Here is a 24,856-nt window from a genome sequence, read left to right as displayed (position 1 = left end):
AACGAAAATATAATTATCGATATCCTGTTAAGTAATTGCTCAACTGTCAAAAGTGAAGTTATTGTTCACCCACAAAACAAATAGATTTAAACTTATTAATAAACAACATCTTTTCCCACAGCCACAATATCATTTTAATAGGAGATCTAAACAGCAAACAAATTAATTTTGGTTGTAATTCAACAAATGTTAACAGAAGACTACTCTTACAAGTTATAGATGAACATAACACACCCTTTCTAAATGTTAATACTAGTGACATACTAGACGTATGCCTAAGCTTGCATATCATGAGCCAATAGCTAATAAATTTCAAGTGGGAAAAAGTGTAGACAGCGGTTATTCACCTATATGGTGTGTCTTCGATCTCACCCCCCTAACCATAAAAATACTATACATAGAAAAGAAAAATGTGATTACAGGCGTACGTATCTCCCTCTGCATACACCTATACCAAAACTGACTGGCTCACTTTCAATGCTACACTGGACACGTACCTTCCCCACCCAATTGAACATGCTAACAAGACAGAACTAGACAATTATGTAAATCAAGTTACAAAAGCCATACAAAAAAGCCATAAAAACACAATTCCTAAAACAAGAAGAAAGCAATCACATAATCAATGATCTTTAACACGAGAAATTCACGCACTGATAATCAAACGCCGACAATTAAGACGAATACACTACGTTACACGCGATCCACACATTAAAACAGAAATCAATAGAACAAATACAAAAATTAAACAAGATATTAAAAAAGCAAGAGAAAACAATTGGCAAAACTTCTGTAAAAACTCAAGAACAATCCAAAAGAATTTTGGAAAAAATTCAAGAGTATTGCTTCAGACAAAAATAAATCACATGCTACAACATATCACACACAACAATAAAATCGCAAGGACGGTCGTAGAGAAAGCTGACTACGACGAATTCTCCTTCAGCGACCTAAATTCAGTAGAATTTGACACAACAACAAACATCATGTCGACAACTTCATAAATATAAACGAAGCTTCATTCTCACCACAATTCCCTAACGAGACACTGGAAACATACCAAATTCCAAACATTATTTTGAAAAAAAGCTCTACTCTCCTATTACAACACCTCACAAACATCATGAACATTTCACTAACAATAAAATATTACCCCGATACTTGGAAAAAAAAGCCATCATAACCACGATTCCAAAGAAACAAACTAACAGGAACAATCCAGATAATTTCCGTCCCATCAGTCTCTTAAGCTGCCTTGGCAAACTGATGGAGAGGATTATCTCCAACAGTCTTCTTCACTTTTATGAAATTAATATCCTTCCAGAATCTCAAAATGCCTCCAGGAAAAACAGGCAAACAACAGATCACCTCACACGACTCACCGAATCAATCTACAAAGCTTTCAACAACAATCATGTAACCATGGGGGTATTCCTAGATGTCAGAAAAGCATTCGACAGCGTATGGTACAATGCCATCAAATACAAACTAAATCACCTGCAAATAAATCCCACGATAGTTAAATGGATTTCAAATTTCTTAACCAATAGAACAGCACAAGTAAAAGTCAATAAAACTATATCCAAATCATTTAATATAACTGCAGGAATGCCCCAAGGTTCAATCCTCTCTCCACTTCTATACATAATTTTCGTCAGTGACACACCTTTTCCAAATTAACATACACACACGATTCACAATACGCAGACGACATCGCTATCTGGAGCACCTCCAGAAACCCAGTGATGGCCATGTCTCGCGTGCAAGAATCACTAAATAACGTCTCAACATGGAGCAACAAGTGGAGAATCGTTAAATCCAACGAAAACAAGCAAATCACCTTCTATAGGAAATTAAAGAAGCAAAGAAAAATCTAGAAAAATTAAAATATCACTCGGAAACACAATCATTAACATGAGCAAAACATCACATTCCTTGGCATCACTTTCGACACAAAACTAACATGGAAAAAACATATAAACAATATGCACTCATCAATCAGAAAAAGGATTTCATATCTAAAGACTATAACTGGTAAACAATCGAAATGCTCACCAAACACCATTATACAAATATACAAGGCTTACATCCGTCCACTAATAGAGTACGGATGTCAAGTAACATACAATATGTCAAACAACACACTCCAGAAAATCCAAGCTCAACAGAACAGAATATTAAAATCTGCATTCAGCCTACCATCATTCACGCCAACAAATTATATACATCAAATTAGCAATTTACCAACAATAAGAGATAGAATAACGGAATTATCACTTAAATATTACCTAAAAGCATAAAATGGAAACAAACTAACGGCATCACTACACAAATTATCCAGTGCACCAACAAAATACATTTCACCTCACAACATATTTCAAGAATCGCAAATTACACAACAAAGTATCTAAAATAAATTCATGTCAATAATATGTATTCCTTTTTCTTTTTCAGATATCGGGCACAGAACAGGCAAAACTTTCGGCGCCTGTCCTGTGAAAGTGGGTTTTCTCGGGGCATTCCCGTTTCCACCCACAGCAAAAGAAACTTAGGCATTGGATTTCTAGATCCCAGGCAACTTTATTGCCAGACCCTGAATCGCGCCGTTTGATTTTATTTGAATTGTATTCATGTTCACATTTGCTTGACTTCTTCCTTTCGGGACAGGTCTCGGCCTTTCTTTTCAGGGCTGCCTTTGCCTCCACCCAAAACAACATTTAGAGAGACATCCTCCACCCAAAGAGTTAAAATAATAATAATAATTAATTAAAAAAAATACCAAAAAAACTTATTCCTAATAACAATTCACGAAAGGGGACGAAGAGGAACCACAACGTTCCTGAACACCCCAGTTGTAGAGAGAACTATTCTGATTTCTCTCTCTCTAAACTAAACCCCTGCCACGTTAGTTTGAGTTTTGAGTACTCTGGTTTGAAGGTCGTCGTCAAGCGGAGAGAACGTGCAAGTCGAGAGCTGCGAGAGACAAGGAATATTTTGCTTAAGTGCATTATTTTTAAGTTTTACTTTAAAAGGTTTACCCTTAGTCCTTGTCAGGACTAGTAAAACGAATGGGATGAAGAGGAGAAAGATCGTAATACGATCTAATGGAAACGTGTTAACGAACGAAGAGATAATAGAAATGCTGAACGAGGTGATCGAAGGACTAGCCTCAGAATCCCCGGGCAGTTCAACTGAGCTTGGAGAGCGACTACTCAGAATCAGACGATATATAACAAGACAAGAATCACAAAAAGCAAAAACTACCATGAACAAAAGGAGGCTGAAGAAAAAGGATAAGGTAAATATAGTTTCGACCAATACTACTAACCTTAACCATGGTACTAACAATACTAAACATTCCAGTGTCAATAACGCAACTAATGTAAGTAATATCAAAGCCACTAATTATAATGATAACAATGCCACTATTTCTAGCAAAAATAACGCAACTAAACAGGATACTAATAATACCGCTAAGAGTAATATGGACAACGCCACTAAGAAAATACCACAATCCCCGAATTTATCACGCACAGCATACCTTACTCAGAAAAACAGAGGTATAATACCCTACTTCAGTACAGAAATTTCGCATTTAATCTCGATAGAAGATTCCTTTAAATCTAACATAAATGAAACAATTTTTTGTAATATACACTTCAACAACCGGCTAACTATTCCGATTCTAGCCATATATTGTTCACCATCTAAATATATATATTTCCTTCAAAAAATGTCTTAATCGCAAACCCAAACCAATTATTATTGGGAATTTTAGTTCTCCGCATACAGAACTAAGGGGAAACAGAAAAACACGCAGAGGACTGTGCATAAAAAAAAAATTTCTTTTTTTAATAAAATGCACCTAATTGACGACCATACACCTACACACTTTTCAGCCGCCAACGGCTCATACGATGTACTTGATTTCATCATAGCACCCAAAGACACAGTAAACATAACCTCTAACTTTAAAGTACATGATGAAATCACTAGTGACCACTTCCCCATTCTGCGCTTGAAGAGGGTAAATATAGGATATACCTCTGAAAGGCTCTTGAAATTCTACGTGTATACAACCTATATTTTGCTTCATATTTTGTCGAGTTCTTACTATTCACTTCGAGTTTCACGCCAGTAGATACAAAGACAGAAGACCTTTTTACTATTTGAATTAGCCCGAGACAGCAAGTTCAACATCGCTAAACAACGAGGCGACATGCCGGCCGGGGAGTTGGAGACCAGGGAAAACGATATAGCGTCTGAAACTGAGGGAGCAAGCCCGTCTATATCAGGGACAAAAAGTAAGTCTAGTGACGGTGGCCAAATAGTAAATGATAATGTAAAATTAAAATCTTTAATGTTTATAGCAGAAAAAGAATTAAAAGCAAAGTTAACGCCTATTAAAGAAAATACTGTTAGGACAAGAAAAAAAAGAAAACTAGTTAAAGATATTATACTTTCAGCATCTGAAGATAATGTAGCTAAGATTACGGTTATAGACTATAATATGCCAAAAACTAGCAGTTCTGGCAATCCAAACCCCACCCTGGATATTCCACAACAAACAATTTCAGACAAAGACGAAGTTCTTTCTGACGACGAAGGCTTCACGCTTGTGCAGACTCGTAGTCAGAAAAAACAAATTAAACAAAGAACAACCACCACAGACACACATACACAACTCGTACCAAAATTACCTAAGCACGCAATTATAATCCAAGGAGTTCCTGGTAGTTTCAACCAACCACAATTAGCTAAAGAAATATACAGGTGCAAACCTACCGCAAAGATAACTAACATTAAGCGTCTGCCTAGAGGCGGTGTTCTGGTTCAAGGACAGGAACCCGCTGACTTAAACAGTCTACTGAAAGCTTGGCCTTCAGACGCGTTCAAAACAGGAAATATTACAATACACCTACCAGGAACTAAACCAACACTTAAATCGTTTGTGATACGAGGTGTACATAATTCAATAGACATAGAAGACATTAAGGAAGAGTTAAGTACATAAATCATATTTCAGTAAACCGTATAATTTCAAACACTACTAAAAAAACCCACAAACCTAATCAAAGTAGTCACAGACAACAGCCAGGATATTACACAACTCATTAATAATGGTATCACTATGTGGTATCAAAAGTACACAGTAAAACAAACAAAAACACTAGCAGTGGTTGTCACACAGTGCTACTGATGCCAAAGGTTTGGACATGTAGCAGCAGCATGCCAAGCAAATGCGCCTTGTGTGGGCTGTGGGGAGAATCACCACATTACACAGTGTACTAAACAGAACCCCAAACCCAAATGCTGCAATTGTGGGGAAGAACACATGGCAAATTATAAAGGATGTCAGAAATATAAATCCATTAAAACACACTTGTACGAAATTAAAAATCCCAACACGAACAAGCCGCCACCACCACGAACAATTAAGGAACCCACACCTACCACTCCAGCACCACAAAGTACAACTACACAAACAAACACTTACGCTGCAGTGGTTAAAACTTCATCCCGACAGGAAAAACCATCGCCATGTGAAGAGGAAATACCAAAACCACCTCAAAACACACAACCAACAACGATTGAAACCACACTGACATCTGCCATAACTTCCACTTTCTCGGAAATAATGGCAGAATATACAAACCCTACAAACACCAACAGTCTCACAGACATAATTGTTAAAATCATATTGAAAAACATACACAAGTTCCTGCCGCAAATTTTAACCTCCATCATAAACTCTACTAAACATGGATAACTTCACAGTTCTACACATCAATATCCAGGGTGCTCTTGCTTCCAAGAAACATGATTGAAGATACAACAAGCTCCATAAAACCTGATGTAATTATAATTAGTGAAACTCTCCTATATAACTACCATCGATTCAAATTAAACGGCTACTCCATTTTTAGACATGACAGGAAGGATAATACAGATCCAACAGAGGTATTTTATTATTGTATAAGACTGAACTTATAGTTCAGGAACTTAGTATCCCTTCCAGCAATGAATCTATAATTATTAATGTAAAAACGCAAAATCATACAGACGTTACTGTGGCGGGCATCTACTGCTCGCCTAGTACTGTGTTAGATGTAAATCTATTGAATATATTGTATAATAGCAATTCTAATCTTATTATAATCGGCGACCTAAACAGTAAACATATAGCATTCAACTGTCGCAATACAAACGCAAATGGCAATTTACTTTATCAATTTTTGGATGAATCAAACATGACTTTATTAAACGATGCAACACTAACACATATCTTGTACGCACACGACACCAGTGAAATACTGGACCTATGCCCGTGTTCGTCTAATACGAGTCGCAGATTCGTAAATTTTCATGTTTGTCACGGTTTAGATAGTGACCACCTTCCAGTTTGGTGTATCTTCAATCTCACCCCCCACTTAAATAAAATCATAGTGAGAGACCAACTGAACTACAAAAAAGCTAATTGGCCAGTTTTCCAAACTATATTAAATGAAACCTTACCTCCAGAAGTACTACATATTGCCGCGGACGCATCAGATATAGATGCATACTGTCATATCATCTCTGAGTGTCTAAAACATGCAGCCAACAGTTCGATACCGAAACAAAAACACTTCACAACAACTCATTCATGGCAACCACATAAAGATATAATACACTTAATTAAAAACAGACGTATACTCCGCAGACAGTACATTCAAAATCGCAACCCCACACTTAAAACACAGTTAAACACAATAAGGAATAAAATAAGAAACTTAATCAGACAACAAAAACAAGAAAACTGGGACACCTTCTGTTCCGATCTAAATCACAAAACTGATCCTAAACGATTCTGGACACACTTGAAAAGATTTACAAATACAGGAACAACAAATACAGTATATCCACTAAAAAGACAAAGAAAAAATCTAGAAAAAATAAAATTATCACTTGGAAATACGCCCATTAACATGAGCAAACATCACATTTTTTGACATCACTTTCGACACAAAACAACATGGATAAAACATGTTAACAACATACACTCAATCAGAAAACCTATTTCACACTTAATGACTCTAACCAGCAAACACTCGAAATGCTCACCAAATACCATTATCCAAATATACAAGGCTTACATCCGTCCAATAATAGAGTATGGATGCCAAGTCACATTTGTCAAATAACACTCCAGAAAATTCAAGTTCAACAAAATAAAATACTAAAATCTGCATTCAGTCAAAGAACGCCACTAGTCAAAGTAACCATGACAAGAAAGACGACCAGCACAAACTACTACAAGACGGTTGCTTTCTATTCTTCACAAACCACACGACCGAACCGGAGAAAACGCACCACAAGCCAATTTTACAATGTTATAAATGTCAAACGTTCGGAAACACAAAAACCAACTGCATGGCCAAAGACAGATACGCGAGATGCGGCGGACCTCACGAGGTTGCTCAGGTGTTCCAACGATCGTCACCATAAATAAATGGATATTTGGGTAGTTTCTGAAGAATGTCTTGAGGATGGTTGGATATAGTCATGTAGGAGAAAAACGAAGTCGGAGGAGAAAGGGAGGGACGACACATGAAGTAATGGAGGAGTGTAGAAAGATATAAGAATAGTACGAGGCAGGATAACGTACCTCTTTTCAGGGACTGGGTATAGACATACCCAATAATTTTGCTGTGGGGGGAAATGGGAGTGCCCCGTGAAAACCCACTTTCACGGCCAGGGCGCCGAGTAATCTACCCTAACCGTGCCTTTGGTAGCAGGGAAGTTTGCATCAAATGATTATGGAGGGTGAAACAAGGCCACTCGTCGTTGGAGAGGGGCTGCTCTTGTCGGAGTTTGGCATACAACTTTCTAAGCTTTGGTGAGTAACTTTGGCTCTCTAATCTATCAGCGAGTTTGAAAAGAACCATTTTTTGCTAAGGGGGACTGACGTATTTCTTCTGATCATGACCTGAAGTTTTGGTGAATTTCTTGGTCACTCACATCGGACTGCGATGAACATGGTTGCGGCGAATGAGATGATTGAACTTGTATAGGTAGGATATTAGAGTATTCCTCTATTGTTTGGAAAAATGTATGTCTTCTGGTCACTTTGGCTTTAGTAGCTTGCGAGATCTTAGAGGGCTTGTCTGTTGTGGTTGATTTGTCCTCATAGGTAACTTGAGAAGATTTTATCTGGGACAGGGTTTTCGGACGCAGTGGACTAGATAACGTTTGGGTGAGCTTGTTGAGATACTGATCTGTTTGTTGCTTGGATAGCGGAGATTTTATCGTTTGTCTGGGTGCGGTTATGGATCTTATTGGTGGAGATTTGGGTTGAATGGGAAGGCGGTAGTATAGGAAATGAACTGACAATAGGCTGTGGAAGGTGGATGCGTAGTTTAGGTGAAACTTTGGGCGTCAAAACAGGTTCTGGTTTCTTGGGTAGTCTAGGATTAACTGCGCGACGATGGGGACGTTCAGCACTAAAATGGAATATGTGGTAATAGCACCCATTACGCAGGATGGTATCGGCATACTGTTTCGTGGTCGTAACAAATTTCATGTAGTCGGTAGCTTGCTTGGTGGTTTTCGAGAATATTCGGTGCACGGCGTAGATCTGGGATTGTGTTCAGCTCTCAATGGCTTGTTTAATTTAACTTAGTTGAATTGAATGGTGAATTCCTTTCAGGAAGACAGTGAAAAGGTTAGTAGGGCTCTTGGTAGGTGAACATTTATTATTATATTGTGAATTCCAAGGTTTACAGAAATAGGATAGATCAGCAGGCGTTGACGGTTGGAGTAGAATTCCCCCTCGGCGAAGAATTGGTGTTCTGGAAGGGTCTAGGGAGGCGCCAGGCTTAGTCTGCGTGATGAACGTGGCGATTTGGAGAGGCGAGAGGTGGGGTTGCAAGCCGTCGACGATTACCGGCGGGACCGTTGGCGAGATGAGCACAGTAGGACCAGGCAATGAGTACGTCATTCTGGTGTAGCAAGAGGAGAAAAAACGCGTCTGACGAGCTCGGTGTCAAGGCTGGACTCCCAAGTAACTTGAGAATATTTATTTATTTATTTAGACTTGACAGTAAATTTGGTTTTAAAGATCTTAGGGAGACCTATAAGGCAAACCAGGGTCGCTCAGAAACTTTTGTTTCTCTTCAGCCCCGTGCATGATTGAGAGTTCAAGACCTCTCGATAAGCAAACTGGATCATTGGGTAGTTTCTAGAGCATGTTTTGAGATTAGTTGGATGTAGTCGTGTAGGAGACAAACGAAGTCGGAGGAGAAAGGGAGGGACGGTACATAAAGTGGAGGAGTGTAGAAAGATAAAGGAGAAGTTCGGGATAGGAAGACGTACCTCTTTTCAGGGCCTGGGTATAGGCATACCCAAAAATTTTGCTGTGGGGTGAAACGGGAGTGCCCCGAGAAAACCCACTTTCAGGGTCAGGGCGCCGAATAATCTACCCTAACCGTGCCTTGGATAGCAGGGAACTTTGTAACGCGAGGTTATGGAGGGGATAGGCATGGTAGTTTGTCATTGGCAGGAAGTTTTTCTCTTCGTTTAAATTCCGTGCTGCAGGATTGAAAAGTAGCCAATAGCGTTTTGGTTTGCGAATTCGCAGGGTCCGTCCCTTACCAGCGCCGAGCGCCTTAAACTACTTGCTGCCGCAAGCACGGCCATGTCTTCAGATGATGACCATAATACCTCTAGCGATTCTCTCTCTACTATCACGGCATTCTCAAAGAGCTCGGTTAAACCCAGCAAATGTCCCGAACCACGTTCCACGCAAACCCAGGTGCTTCTTCTTCCAGCTCAGTCACCACTAAAGCACCACCTCCAGTCATTGTAGAAGGTATTCCTGTAACATTCCGACAACCGCAAATAGCTGCCGAACTTCGTCGGCTATTTCCAACAGTCATATTCAACAACGTACGTCGGCTTCCCCGTGGAGGGATACTTGTTAAAACAGAATATTCCAAGGACTATACCATTCTCCTTAAAGCATGGCCAACTGATGCTTTTGGTGGCATCCCCTTAACGCAACGGGAACCATCAGACTCCCCGAGGAAGACCATAGTCATCCGGGGTATACCTCATGATACCTCGGACCAAGAAATTGACGAAGAACTTAACCTTCGTGAAGTCAAATTCTCTAACTTTACCAGAATAAAATCTGCAAGGACACAGCAGGTCACACCTCTCATTAAAGTCAGTATCACTGACAGCACTCAAGCCACCACCTTCCTGAAAACCGGTATTATTCTGTGGTTCCGTTGCTTTCGTGTTGAGGAGCCTAACTTCCCCGACAATAATATCCTACAGTGCTTTAATTGCCAGCGTTTTTGTCATACCAAAAACGCTTGCACAGCCAAACCAAGTTGTGTTCGTTGCTCAGGCGAACATGCTGTCAGTGATTGCCCTAAAGAAAGAGGTGACACCACGTGTAGCAGTTGTGGAGGCCAACATGCGGCATGTTTCCGTGGCTGTCCCAAGTTCCAGTTTGTTACCGTTATTAGGGCTAAATTTGCCAAGCCTCAGCGCGAGCAACCTGCCCCAGTACCTACCACCAAGTTTCCATCTTTACCTCAACAAACAACCTCTGTCAAACAACCTTCTACTAGCAGACAACAACAGACCCGTAGTTATGCTGACACGGTAAAGCAAACATCACTGCCACGACGTAAGGAACACGACCCATCTAAAGCCCAACCTGCCACTCTATCATTTATTAAACCGTCACATGTAATAGCTTTCATCGTTAAAGTCATGTTTGCTGCTAGCAACGAAAATCTTGACCGCGACCAGTTTCTTATCGCGTCATGTAAAGCAGCTCAGGACTATTTGAGGATCCGAGGTTTATCACCCGATACTCTCGAACAACGCATCATATAAGGGCTCTCCGAATCTTCCGAATAGGTAAGACCAAAAACTTCTTTACCTTCTTACACATTAATATTCAAAGTGGACATAATTATAAAAAATACGAGTTTTTGAATTAGCTACTAACCTAGATGCTTCTATTATTACTATAAATGAAACTCTACTCAAAAATAACAATTACTTTCTACTCCCCCATGATAAGGTTATTTCTGAACCAAAAACCACCAACACCAGAGGTATCGCACTTTTTCACAAACAGAACTTGAACATCACCTTGATCGACCACCAACCTTCCACGAATACATACTTTGTAAAATCAAATCACCGCCACTACCCGATATAACCCTCTTAGCTATATATATATATCCCCCAGTCTACCCCGGACATCGCATTTCTCCACTCCATTATTAGCACATTTAACAATGTAATTATACTTGGCGACCTTAACGCGTCGCACCCCACACTCTGAGGTTACAGTACTAATACTTCTGGTAGAATTTTAGCAAAGTTCGTGCATACACAAAACCTAAATGTAATTAATAACAACTCACCGACACATAGACATCACAATGAAACCCAAATTGTAATTGATCTAGCGATCGCTACCCCACCAATCACACATCCAATATATAACATCGGAGGAGATCACAACACTTTATCTTTTCAATTAAGAAATCTCAATTGGAATAATTCCACTAGAACCCCAATCACTGATACCCTAATAACTTTAACTTCTCAAAGACTGATTGGCCGTCATTTAACCGAACCCTAAATACACTCCTCCCTGACTATCTTAAACTCGCAAATACCAAAGACGACATCGAACACTAATACCAAGAAATTTCCACTTCCATATCAAAAACCAAACAAAATATAGTTTCTACCAAACCGTCACAATACACACCTAACTCCTGGAAACTCACCCCGAAATTCACTCCTAATTATTGCAAGACCAAAACTACGCCGCGAATATATCATTACGCACAACCCATTAGATAAGCCTCAAATTAACAAAATAAGAAATAACTTACAAAGCCTTATTAGAACAAAACAAAACGAAAACTGGAATAACTTTTGTAAAAATCTTGATCGCCTTAAACCTAATCCCGCCACCTTTTGGAAAACTTTTAAACATATTTGCCGCGAAAACTCTGACACCGGAACAATCACATACGATAATTCTACCGCTAATAGTGATAGGGAGAAAACCGACCTATTCGCCAAATATTTCCAGCGAACCTTCTGTACTCCACTACACACAAACTTCAACAAGCATCATGAGATGAAAGTAAACTCTACTGTCATAGACAATAACGAACTTTTTTCCGTTAAGTTTCCAGTAGACCTTACTTATACCCACACGACCAAAAGCACAACAACCCCAATATCTACACCGGAGATCAAGCTACACATTAGAGAACTCAAAATTAAAGCACCCGGGGAAGACTCCATTCCTAATGTCATTCTAAAAATGCCTCTAATGAATTCCTTTCACACCTTACTAATTTGTTTAACCTCTCCTTTTTCTCAGGCTATCTGCCTAAGGCATGGAAATCTGCCATTATCACTCTAATACCCAAGAAAGGATCCATTTCACACCACCCTAATGATTTTAGGCCAATTAGTTTACTAAATTGTATTGGCAAACTTATGGAAAAAATCATTACTTCCAAAATGCTTTGGAAATTATAAAATGAAAACCTCTTATCAAATATTCAGAATGCTCGACGCAAAAATAGACAAACTGCAGATCACCTTGTAAGGCTTGTAGAAACAAGCTTTACAGGGATCAACAAACTCCAAGCCACAGTCGCGGTATTCTTAGACGTGCAAAAAGCTTTTGATACTGTCTGGCACAATGGCTTAAGATATAAACTCAAAGTTCAAGGTACCCCCCACTTTTCTTAGATGGATTTCTAATTTTTTCGAAAACCATACGGCCAGAGTTAGAATTAATTCTAATCTTTCTCAGTCATTTACCTTCAACGCAGGAGTCCCATAGGGATCGGTTCTAAGCCCCCTACTATACTCCTCTTTGTCAATGACTTACCGCAGCCGACTACGTCATCTACCTATGCATCACAATATGCAGATGACATCGCCTTATGGTCCACCTCATGGGTCCCCCTCTAGCGGCTAATAAAATACAAAAAGCTTTAGATTGTATTACTCGCTGGTGCAATAAATGGAAAATCACGCTCAATCCCTCTAAAACCCAGGCTATAATCCTCCACCGTAGGCTCAATAAGAGATTAAAACGTGTGAAGCTTGCTAAACTGTATCTTTATAACACCCTATCTCTTTCTCTAACACCGCCAAATTCCTTGGTGTTACAATCAATACAAGACTTACATGGAACTCCCATTTCAAAAACGTTAGAAAGAAAATACTAACCAGAATCTCATACTTCTGTAAAATTAGTCACTTCAACCATGGCTGCAGGTGTGAAACTATTCTACATATTTACAAAACATTCATTAGACCCTTAATGGAGTATGGAGCCATGGTAACACGTAACATGAACAAGAATCAAATACTTCTATTACAAAGAATTCAAAACCGAGTTATACGACTCGCTCACCGCCTGCCACATTATACATCTGTGGAATATGTTCAAACACGCACTAAAATCTTACCAATTTCCACACGTGTAACTAAACTTGCTTCCAAATACTTTAAAAAATCTACTCATCGTAACGTACTCACTTCTGACTTTAAAACATGGCAGCTACTCCTAAATCCTGGTGTAAATATTTATCGCCATTTAATTTTATCCTCAATTTGTCTAAAACAACATAATTCTTGTTTCTCTTTTGATAAAATCTTCAGTCTCGTTTCAGGTCCTATCCACCTCCCAGGTCCAGCATACTTCAAAGGCTTCTTTCGGTCCCGTTTAGTGAAAGTGGGTTTTCTCGGGGTACTCCCGTTCACCACACCTAAGTTTGAGGCATTGGATGTTTAGATCCCCGCTTGGGCACTTTGATCCATCGATCCATGCCCGGCCCTGAAATGGCCCGTTTGGTTGTTGTTTGTATTTATCCGACCTGCTTCTCGTCGTATTTCTCCATCTCTCTTCTTGGGTGGGATTTGCTTTACTTTCGCCTTGTTGCCCGCCACGCTCACCAGACAATTATTTGCATCTATTAAATCAATCCATTAATCTGTCTATCAGTGTTATCCACAAACGCTATTATTTTATAAATTCCTATCTGGTGCGGGATTGAAGGAGGACTAGTTAGTCTTCGAGCACCACAGGGGATTAATGTTTCTTAGGAAATATTAATTTTTAACCTAAACACCTGCAGATATGTATATATGGAGAGAGCGTAATAGTATCCCGTCCACTAATAGAGTACGGATGTCAAGTGACATACAATATGTCAAACAACACACTCCAGAAAATCCAAGTTCAACAGAACAGAATATTAAAATCTGCATTCAGTCTACCATCATTCACGCCAACAAATTATATACATCAAATTAGCAATTTACCAACACTAAGAGATAGAATAACGGAAATATCACTCAAATATTATCTAAAAGCAGAAAATAGAAACAAACTAACGGCATCACTACACAAATTATCCAATACACCAACAAAATACATTTCACCTTACAACATATTCCAAGAATCACAAATTACACAACAAATAATCTAAATAAATAAAATCTATGTTATTAACACGAATTCCTTTTTTTTTCAGGTACTGGGCACACGACAGGCAAAACTTTCGGCGCCTGTCCTGTGAAAGTGGGTTTTCTCGGGGCACTCCCGTTTCCCCCCACAGCAAAAACTTAGGCATTGGATTTTTAGATCACAGCCCAAGCAACTTTATTGCCACTGAATCGTGCCGTTTGAATTGAATTCATGTTGACATTTGCTAGACTTCTTTTTTCGGGACGGGTTCCGGCCATTCTTTCCAGTGCTGCCTTTGCCTCCACCCAAGACAACATTTAGAGACATCCTCCACCCAAAAAAAGAGTTAAAAAAATAAAAAAACTTATTCCTAATAACAATTCACGAAAGGGGACGAAGAGAAACCACAACGTTCCTGAACACCCCAGTTGGAGAGAGAACTCTTCTGATTTCTCTCTCTCTCTCTACACTAAACCCTTGCCACGTTAGTTTGAGTTTTGAGCGTAATAGCAGGTCCGTTTCAAGGCCGCCGTCAAGCAGAGCAGACGTGTAAGTCGAGAGCTGCGAGACAAGGTATACTTTGTTGAAGTGCATAATTCCCAATTATTAGAGCTAGTAAAACAAACAGGATGAAGAGGAGGAAGATCGCAACGCGATCTAACGGAAAGCCCTATCAAACGAAGAAATAATTAAAATACTAAACAAGGCGATCGAAGGACCAGCCTCAGAATGCCTAAGCAGTTCGACAGAGAGTTCTGAAAGCGAATACTCAGAAGCAGAAGAATTATCGAGACAAAAATCTCAAGAAGCAAATGCGACCTCAAACAAGAAGAGGCTGAAGAAGAAAAAAAACAAGGTAAATATGGTTTCGGACAATACTACTAACCTTAACCTTAATGACACTACTAACAATACTAAAAATTCAAGTGTTAATAACGTAACCAATGTTAATAATGACAAAGCCACTAGTTCTAACAACAATAACGCAACTAACCTGAATACTAACAACACCGCTAACGCCACTAATTCTAAGAACACCACCACTCTCACACAAACACACGATTCTCCTCATTATAGAATCCCAACTTTGTTCATCGAAGGAGTAAATAACACAACACGCATTCCACAGATTGTGAAACAACTGAGGGCCTATTACCCGGGCATCCGGTTTAAGGACAACAAACGTCTTCCTAAGGGAAGAATCATGTTAAAATGCTCTGAACCACAAGAATTTGCACATATTTTGGCCCACTGGTCCAAGGATGCCTTCGGGGTCCAAGCCACCATTAGTACACCAAAAAACAACACGCCAAAATTAACTGTCATTATCAGAGGTGTCGATTTCGACATCGAAGATAACGAAATCACAGATGAATTAAAAACTCAAGGCTACGACATTTATCATCAAACCGAATCATATCCTTTAGAACGAAACAAAAAACGCCAATGATCAAGGTAACCGTCAACAATAAAGCAATGATCAAGACAAATTATTAAAATGGTTGCTTCCTATTTTTCAAGAGACACACGACCGAACCGGAAAAAACACACCAAAAGCCCATTATTCAATGGTACAAATGTCAAAGGTTCGGACACACGAAAACCAATTGTATGGCCAAGGACAGATGTGTGAAATGTGACGGACCTCACGAGGTTGCTCAATGTCCTAACGAGCGTAACCAAGTGAGACGCGCAAACTGTCAGGGCCCTCACGTAGCCAGTTACAAATGATGCCCTAAATACACTCAAATACGTAATAGATTTATTTTCAAAACCACGAACAATAACAATCAAACCCAAGGCACCCACATCACCAAACAACCTTTAGTACAAACTCCAACTCGTACTTTCGCAGACGTCACACGCCCGAAAACAACACAAGCATTCAACCCCACAGAATTCACCACAAACTTACTAGCAATGCTAATAGAATTTAGTGATCTCCCCACATTCGAATCGAGGCACGTATCACTCAAGGTTGTTTGTAGCCTTGCAAGTTATTACTTTCACCTTCCTCACCTCAAACCACACCATCTTTCACTCAAAATTGATGCAAAGGAAATAAAACAACACAAAGATACAACACATTAAAATCTTACACATCAACTGCCAAGGAAATCTCAAAGACAAAAGGATAGAAATATACAACATAAACAAACATATAAACGCCAACATAATCATCGTTTCAGAAACACTTTGCACAGAGAAACAAAACACCACAATCCCCGTATTCATCACGCACAGCATACCTCACTCAGAAAACAACAGAGGTATAATAGCTTACTTTAGTTCGAAAATATCGCATTTAATGTCGATAGAAGATTCCTTTAAATCAAACATTATGAAACCATTTTTTGTAATATACACTTTAACAACCGGCCAACCATTCCGATTCTAGCCATATATTGCTCACCAACCAAAGATATCGATATTAACTTCCTTCAAAAATGTGCTAATCGTAAACCCAAACCAATTATTATTGAGGATTTTAATTCACCGGATATAGAATTAAGGGGTAACAAAGACACACGCAGAGGATCGTGCATAAAAAATTTTATCTCTCGTAATAAAATGCACCTAATTAATGATCATACACCTACACACTTCTCAGCCGCCAACGGCTCATACGATGTACTCGATTGCATCATCGCACCCAAGGACATGGTAAACAGAATATCTAACTTTAAAGTACATGATGAAATCACCAGTGACCACTTCCCCGTGTCATGTGTGATTCACCCGCGCCACCCTGCCGTGGCGTACGTGACACCCTCCGCATACACCTACACTAAAACAGACTGGCTCACTTTTAATGCCTCTCTGGACTCATACCTACCCCATCCAATTGAACATGCTAACAAGAAAACAGAACTAGACAATTATGTAGATCAAAGTAGAGAAGCCATAAAAAACACAATTCCTAAAACAAGAAGAAAGCAATCACTTATTCAATGGACCCTAACACCAGAAATTCACGCACTAATAATCAAACACTGACAATTAAGACGAACACACTACGTCACACGCGATCCACACATTAAAACATTATAGCGTTTATACAAATAAAAGTTATTTCCATCAATACGATTATCCCCATCATCTATTCACTTTGTTATTCTCTTAATTTCTATCATGTGCGGGGTTAAGGAGGACTGTTTAGTCTTCGAGCACCCCTTGGGATTAATGTTTCACTTGAAACATATCTTATAACCAAAAACCTGCCGAAATTGTGTGCGCGCGTAATAGTGAATACACACGACGAGTTACACAGTCACGACGACAAAGTGTAAGTGAACGCTACTAGTTAACGTTTAAAGCAGTTAATTTTGTGGAGGTTCCTTACATTCCCAATTACTTCAGTCCTTTACAGGGCGACATACTGCCTTTTTGTTCATACTGGACTCTTAATTAGAGCTTTATCGCAGGTGATATTTTCCGGACTTAGTCTACCACCAAGCCAAACTCTCACTATGGGCATCTCACGGGAAAACGAACGGTCAAGAAGAAGATACCTAGAAGAACCACCCGCTCGCAGGGCCTCTCCCTTACCAACTCGGAGCGCCTGAAACTGCTAGCCGCTGTTAGCACGGCTCTTTCAACCGACGAAAACCCGCATACATCAAGCGATTCTCTGTCCATCCTCACAGCGACTTCAACCTCCTCGGCCAAAACCAACAAGTGCCCCGAACCACATCCCATGGTAAACTCTAACACTAAACTACCAATTCATTTAATTCCGCTACTACTAAAATGCCACCTACAATTATCTTAGAGGGCATCCCCGCGACTATGCACAACCACAAATAGCTTCTGAACTTCGACGACTAGCAACGATCGCGGTATTCTTAAACGTACAAAAGCTTTCGATACAGTCTGGCACAATGGTTTAAGATACAAACTTCTAAAGTTTAAAATACCCCCACACCCACTTTCCTTAGATGCATTACAAATTTTCTAGAAAACCGAACAGCTAAAGTCAGAATAAACTCAGTCATTCTCCTTTAACGCAGGTGTCCCACCGAAATCAGTTCTTAGCCACCTACTTTTCTCACTCATTGTTAACGACCTACCGCAGCCGACCACGTCATCCACCTATGCATCACAAAATGCCAACGACATTGCCTTATGGTCCACTTCATGGGACACCCCCCACAAGCAGCTGAGAAAGTACAAGAAGCTTTACATAAAATCATTCACTGATGCAAAAAATGGAGAGAGTTTCAAGGTCGCCGTCAAGCAGAGCAGACATGCAAGTCAAGAGCTGCGAGACAAGTACATTGAAGACTAAGTAACCGGTGAAGTGTATAAAGTTTTACTAAAAAAGGTTAGCCCTTAGTCCTTATCAGAACTAGTAAAACAATATGAAGCGAAGAAAGATAGCAACTCGATCCAACGGAAAAGCCCTTTCGAACGAAGAGATTATAGAGATGCTGAATAAAGCAATCGAAGAACCAGCCTCTGAATCACCGAGTAGTTCAACTGAGAGTTCTGAAAGCGAACACTCAGGAGCTGAAGAATCACCAAGACCAGAATTTCATGAATCAAACGAGACATCAAACAAGAGGAGGCTGAAGAAGAAGAAAAGGACATAGTAAGTATAGTTTCTGACTATTCTACTAACCCCAACCTTAACGACGCTACTAATAGTACTAAAAATCAAAGTATTAGTAACATAACCCATGTTAACGACGACAAAGCCACTTGCTCTAACGAAAATAACTTGATTACTAACAACACCAGCATTGCCACTGATTCTAAGAACACCATCACTGTCACACAAACACACAATTCTCCTAACTACAGAATCCCAACTCTGTTCATCGAAGGAGTAAACAACACAACACGCATTCCACAGATTGTCAAACAACTGAGGGCCTACTACCCGGGCATTCAGTTTAAAGACATCAAACGTCTTCCTAATGGAAGAATCATGCTGAAATGTTCCGAACCGCAAGAGTTTGCGCATATTTTGGCCCACTGGCCCAAGGATGCCTTCGGTGTTCAAGCCACTATCACCACACCAAAACCAACACACCAAAACTAACAGTCATAATCAGAGGTGTCGATTTCGACATTGAAGATCATGAAATCACTGACGAACTAATAATTCAAGGCTTTGACATTGCATCATCAAACAGAATTATCTCTTTCAGAACGAAACAAAAAACGCCACTGATCAAGGTAACCGTCAACAAAAAAGACGATCAGGACAAATTATTAAAAAACGGTTGCTTTTTATTTTTCAAAAGACACACGACCGAACCGGAAAAAACACACCAAAAACCAATCATCCAATGCTACAAATGTGAACGGTTCGGACACACAAAAACTAATTGTATGGCCAAGGACAGATGTGTTAGATGTGGCGGATCTCACGAGGTCGCTCAGTGTCCTAACGAGCGTAACCAAGTTAGATGCGCTAACTGTCAGGGCCCCCACGCAGCCAGTTACAAAGGCTGCCCCAAATACACCCAACTACGCAACATTCCTTTTCAAAACCACGAACATCAATAATCAAACCCACGGCTACCAAAACAACACCAAACAACCTTTACTACCAACTCCAACTGACTCGCAAATCAAACACGCTCAACCTCAACCAACACGTACTTACGCGGACGTAACACGCCCCAAAACAACACAAGCATTCAACCCAACAGATTTCACCACAAACTTGCTAGCAATGCTGATAGAATTGAGTGACCTCCCCTCATTCGAATCGAGGCACGAATCCCTCAAGGCTGTTTGCAGCCTTGCAAGTTATTATTTTAACCTTCCTAACCTGAAACCACACCATCTTTCACTCAAAATTCACGCAAGGGAAATAAAACAACACAATGATACAACACATTAAAATCTTACACATCAACTGCCAAGGAAATCTTAAAGACAAAAGGATAGAAATATACAACATAAACAAACATATAAACGCCAACATAATCATCGTTTCAGAAACACTTTGCACAGAAAAACAAAACACCACAATCCCCGGATTCATCTCACACAGCATACCTCACTCAGAAAACAACAGAGGTATAATAACTTACTTTAGTACAAAAATATCGCATCTAATCTCAATAGAAGATTCCTTCAAATCTGACATTAATGAGACCATTTTTTGTAATATCCACTTTAACAACCGGTTAACTATTCCGATTCTAGCCATATATTGCTCACCAACCAAAGACATCGACATTAACTTCCTTCAAAAATGTGTTAATCGTAAACCCAAACCAATTATTATTGGAGATTTTAATTCACCGCACACAGAATTAAGGGGTAATAGAGACACACGCAGAGGATCATGCATAAAAAAATTTATCTCTAGCAATAAAATGCACTTAATTAATGACAATACACCTACACACTTCTCAGCCGCTAACGGCTCATACGATGTACTCGATTTCATCATTGCACCCAAGGACATGGTTAACAGAATATCTAACTTTAAAGTGCATGATGAAATCACCAGTGACCACTTCCCCATGTCATGTATGATTCACCCGCGCCACCCTGCTGTGGCGTACGTGACTCCTTCCGCATACACCTACACTGAAACAGACTGGCTCACTTTTAATGCCTCTCTGGACTCATACCTACCCCACCCAATCGAACATGTAAACAACAAAACAGAACTAGACAAATATGTTGATCAAATTACAGAAGCCATAAAGAAAGCCACAAAAACACAATTCCTAAATCAAAAAGAAAACAATCACTTATTCAATGGACTCTAACACCAGAAATTCACGCACTAATAATCAAACGCAGACAATTAAGAGGAACACACTACATCACACGCGATCCACACATTAAAACAGAAATCAATAGAACAAATACAAAAATTAAACAAGAAATTAAAAAAGTCAGAGAAAACAATTGGCATAACTTCTGCAAAACTTAAAAAAACCAAGAACAATCCAAAAGAATTCTGGAAAAAATTCAAGAATATTGCTTCAGACAAAAACACAAATCACATGCTACAACACATCACACACAACAATAAAATCGCAAGGACGGACGAAGAGAAAGCTGACTTATTAGCTGACTATTACAAATCCGCTTTTAGCGATTTAAACTCAGTAGATTTCGACACACAACACCAACACCATGTCAACAACTACATAAATACAAACCAAGCTTCATTCTCACCAGGATTTCCCGGAGAGACACTAGAAGCATACTCAAATTCAATCAATAGAAAAATAACCATATCCGAACTAAAGATTAATATCAAAAACTTGAAGAATACTTCCCCGGACATGACCAAATACCAAATATTATTCTCAAAAAAGTTCCACTCTCCTACTACAACACCTCACAAACATCATGAACATTTCACTAGCGACCGGGTATTACCCTGACACGTGGAAAAAAGCCATCATAACAACGATCCCCAAGAAACAAACTAACAGAACAAATCCAGATAATTTCCGCACCATCAGTCTGTTAAGCTGTCTTGGCAAACTGATGGAGAGAATTATCTCCAATCGTCTCCTCCATTTTTGCGAATCAAACAACATCCTTCCAGAATCTTTAAACGCCTCCAGAAAAAATAGACAAACAGATCACCTAACACGACTCACCGAATCAATCTACAAAGCTTACAACAATAATCAAGTAACCATCGGGGTATTCCTAGATGTCAAAAGCATTCGACAGCGTTTGGCACAACGCCATCAGATACAAACTAAATCACCTACAAATAAATCCTACGATAGTCAAATGGATTTCAAATTTTTTAACCAATAGAACAGCACAAGTAAAAGTCAATAAAACCATATCAAAATTATTTAATATAACGGCAGGAGTGCCCCAAGGATCAGTCCTCTCTCCACTTCTATACATAATTTTCGTCAGTGACATACCTTTACCAAATCTAACATACACACACAATTCACAATACGCAGACGACATTGCAATCTGGAGCACCTCCAGAAACCCAGTAATGGCCATGTCTCGCGTACAACAATCACTAAACAACGTCTCAACATGGAGCAACAAGTGGAGGGTCGTGTTAAATCCGACAAAAACACAAGCAATCACCTTCTATAGAAAACTAAAGAAGCAAAGAAAAATCTAGAAAAATAAAACTATCACTTGGAAACACAACCATTAACATGAGCAAAACATCACATTCCTTGGCGTCACTTTCGACACAAAACTAACATGGAAAAACACAAACAATATACACTCATCAATCAGAAAAGGATTTCATATCTAAAACTATAACTGGTAAACAATCGAAATGCGCACCGAACACCATTATACAAATATACAAGGCTTACATCCGTCCACTAATAGAGTACGGATGTCAAGTAACATACAACATGTCAAACAACACACTCCAAAAAATCCAAGTACAACAAAACAAAATATTAAAATCCGCATTCAGTTTACCATCTTTTACGCCAACAAATTATCTACACCAAATTAGTAATTTACCAACTATAAGAGATAGAATAACAGAACTTTCTCTCAAATATTATCTAAAAGCAGAAAATAGAAACAAACTAACGGCATCACTACACAAATTATCAAGTGCACCAACAAAATACATATCACCTTACAACATATTTCAAGAATCACAATCCACTCAACAAAGAATCTAAATAAATAAAATCTATGTTAATAACATGAATTCCTTTTTTTCAGGTACAGGGCACACGACAGGCAAAACTTTCGGCGCCTGTCGTGTGAAAGTGGGTTTTCTCGGGGCACTCCCGTTTCCCCACATCAAAATCTTCAGGCATTGGATTTCTAGATCCCAGCCTAGGCAACCTTTTTGCCAGACCCAGAATCAAGCCGTTTGATTTGATCTGAATTTGAATGAATTACATTCACGTTCACATCTGCCCAACTTTTTTCTTTTCGGGACAGGTCCCGGCCTTTCTTTCCACTGCTGCCTTTGCCTCCACCCAAAAGAACATTTAATGAGACATTCTCCACCCAAAAAGTCAAGAATAATAGCGATAATTAATTTATTAAAATAATAATAATAAAAAAAACAACCACTTAATCTTAATAACAATCCACGAAAGGGGACGAAGAGGAACTACAAAGTTCCTGAACACCCCAGTTGGAGAGAGAACTCTTCTGATTTCTCTCTCTCTGAGCTGAGCCCCTGCCACGGTAGTTTAGTTTAGTTTAGTAAACAAGATATTAAAACGAGTAAATCTTGCAAAACTGTATCTTTATAACACCCCTATCTCTTTCTCTAACACCGCTAAATTCCTTGGTATTACAATCAACACAAGACTTACTTGGAACTCCCATTTCAAAGACATTAGGAAGAAAGTGCTAACCAGAATCTCATCTCTGCAAAATTCGTCATTACACCCATGGTTGCAGGTCTCAAACTTTTTTATATATTTACAAAACATTCATCAGACCTCTAATAGAATATGGAGCCATGGTAACATGCAACATTAATAAGAACCAATTACTACTCTGTAAGAGACTCCAAAATCGAGTTTTACGATTCGCACACCGCCTGACACTCTACACACCAGATGAATATTTTCAGAAACACTAAAATCTTGCCAATTTCCGTACGATTCATTAAACTAGCTACCAAATACTATAAAAAATCAACTCATCGTCATGCACTCACTTCTGACTTCATGAAGAAACAAACATATTAAACTTAATTAAAACACTCTCACAGAGTTTATTACAGAATTTACTAAACCGAAGCAATCCACTAATAGCATCGTCCTTTTTTTTATATGAAAGCTAAAAAACATACCACAACCAATAACAATTACTAAATACATACTAAAATTATAAAATTCACAGTTCTAAGTATCAACATCCAAGGTGCACTTGCTTCCAAGAAACACGAGACTGAAGACATAACAGATATAAACCCTGATATTTTTATCATAAGTGAAATATTAATTTATCCAAAGAAAATATTTAAAATATGGAACAATACTTCTGATAGTGGAGAGGGGTACGATTTATTTTCAGAATAGTGATGGGCCTTTTGTACAAATAAAATAGATCAATGAATTCAGGGTTTACAATACAATTGTTATTGGTTGGTGTATTCCCCAGTGACGAGGGAGGATTTTGTTTTTCGTGTATTTTTCCCATCGAAAGATGCAGTCAATAACTGTTCTTCTCTGGAAACTGAAAATAGCTTAAATAGTTGGAAAAAAAATCAGAAAAAGTTACTGCACATAAGAATTCCCAAAGGATTCTTTCACAACATGGAAGGAAATGGAAAGGAGGCTGATAAAAAAAGGTTTAATAGATGCACAGCTTCAAAATCACATTTCTAAAAAGAAGGAAAAATGGCGACAAGTACTTAAGAGGAAGTTATGCTGCATAAATTAT

General features: G+C 39.0%; 1 pseudogene; it reads right to left on the bottom strand.

Moving 5' to 3' along the window:
* LOC143232642 (histone H3-like) overlaps positions 1–24,856 on the bottom strand; it is an 81,631-nt pseudogene that overhangs the window by 21,873 nt on the left and 34,902 nt on the right.

Source organism: Tachypleus tridentatus, chromosome 11, assembly GCF_004210375.1.
Source record: "Tachypleus tridentatus isolate NWPU-2018 chromosome 11, ASM421037v1, whole genome shotgun sequence".
Classification (NCBI taxonomy): domain Eukaryota; kingdom Metazoa; phylum Arthropoda; class Merostomata; order Xiphosura; family Limulidae; genus Tachypleus; species Tachypleus tridentatus.
The sequence above is the reverse complement of the archived record's forward strand: the minus strand, read 5'-3'. Positions and strand labels throughout refer to the sequence as shown.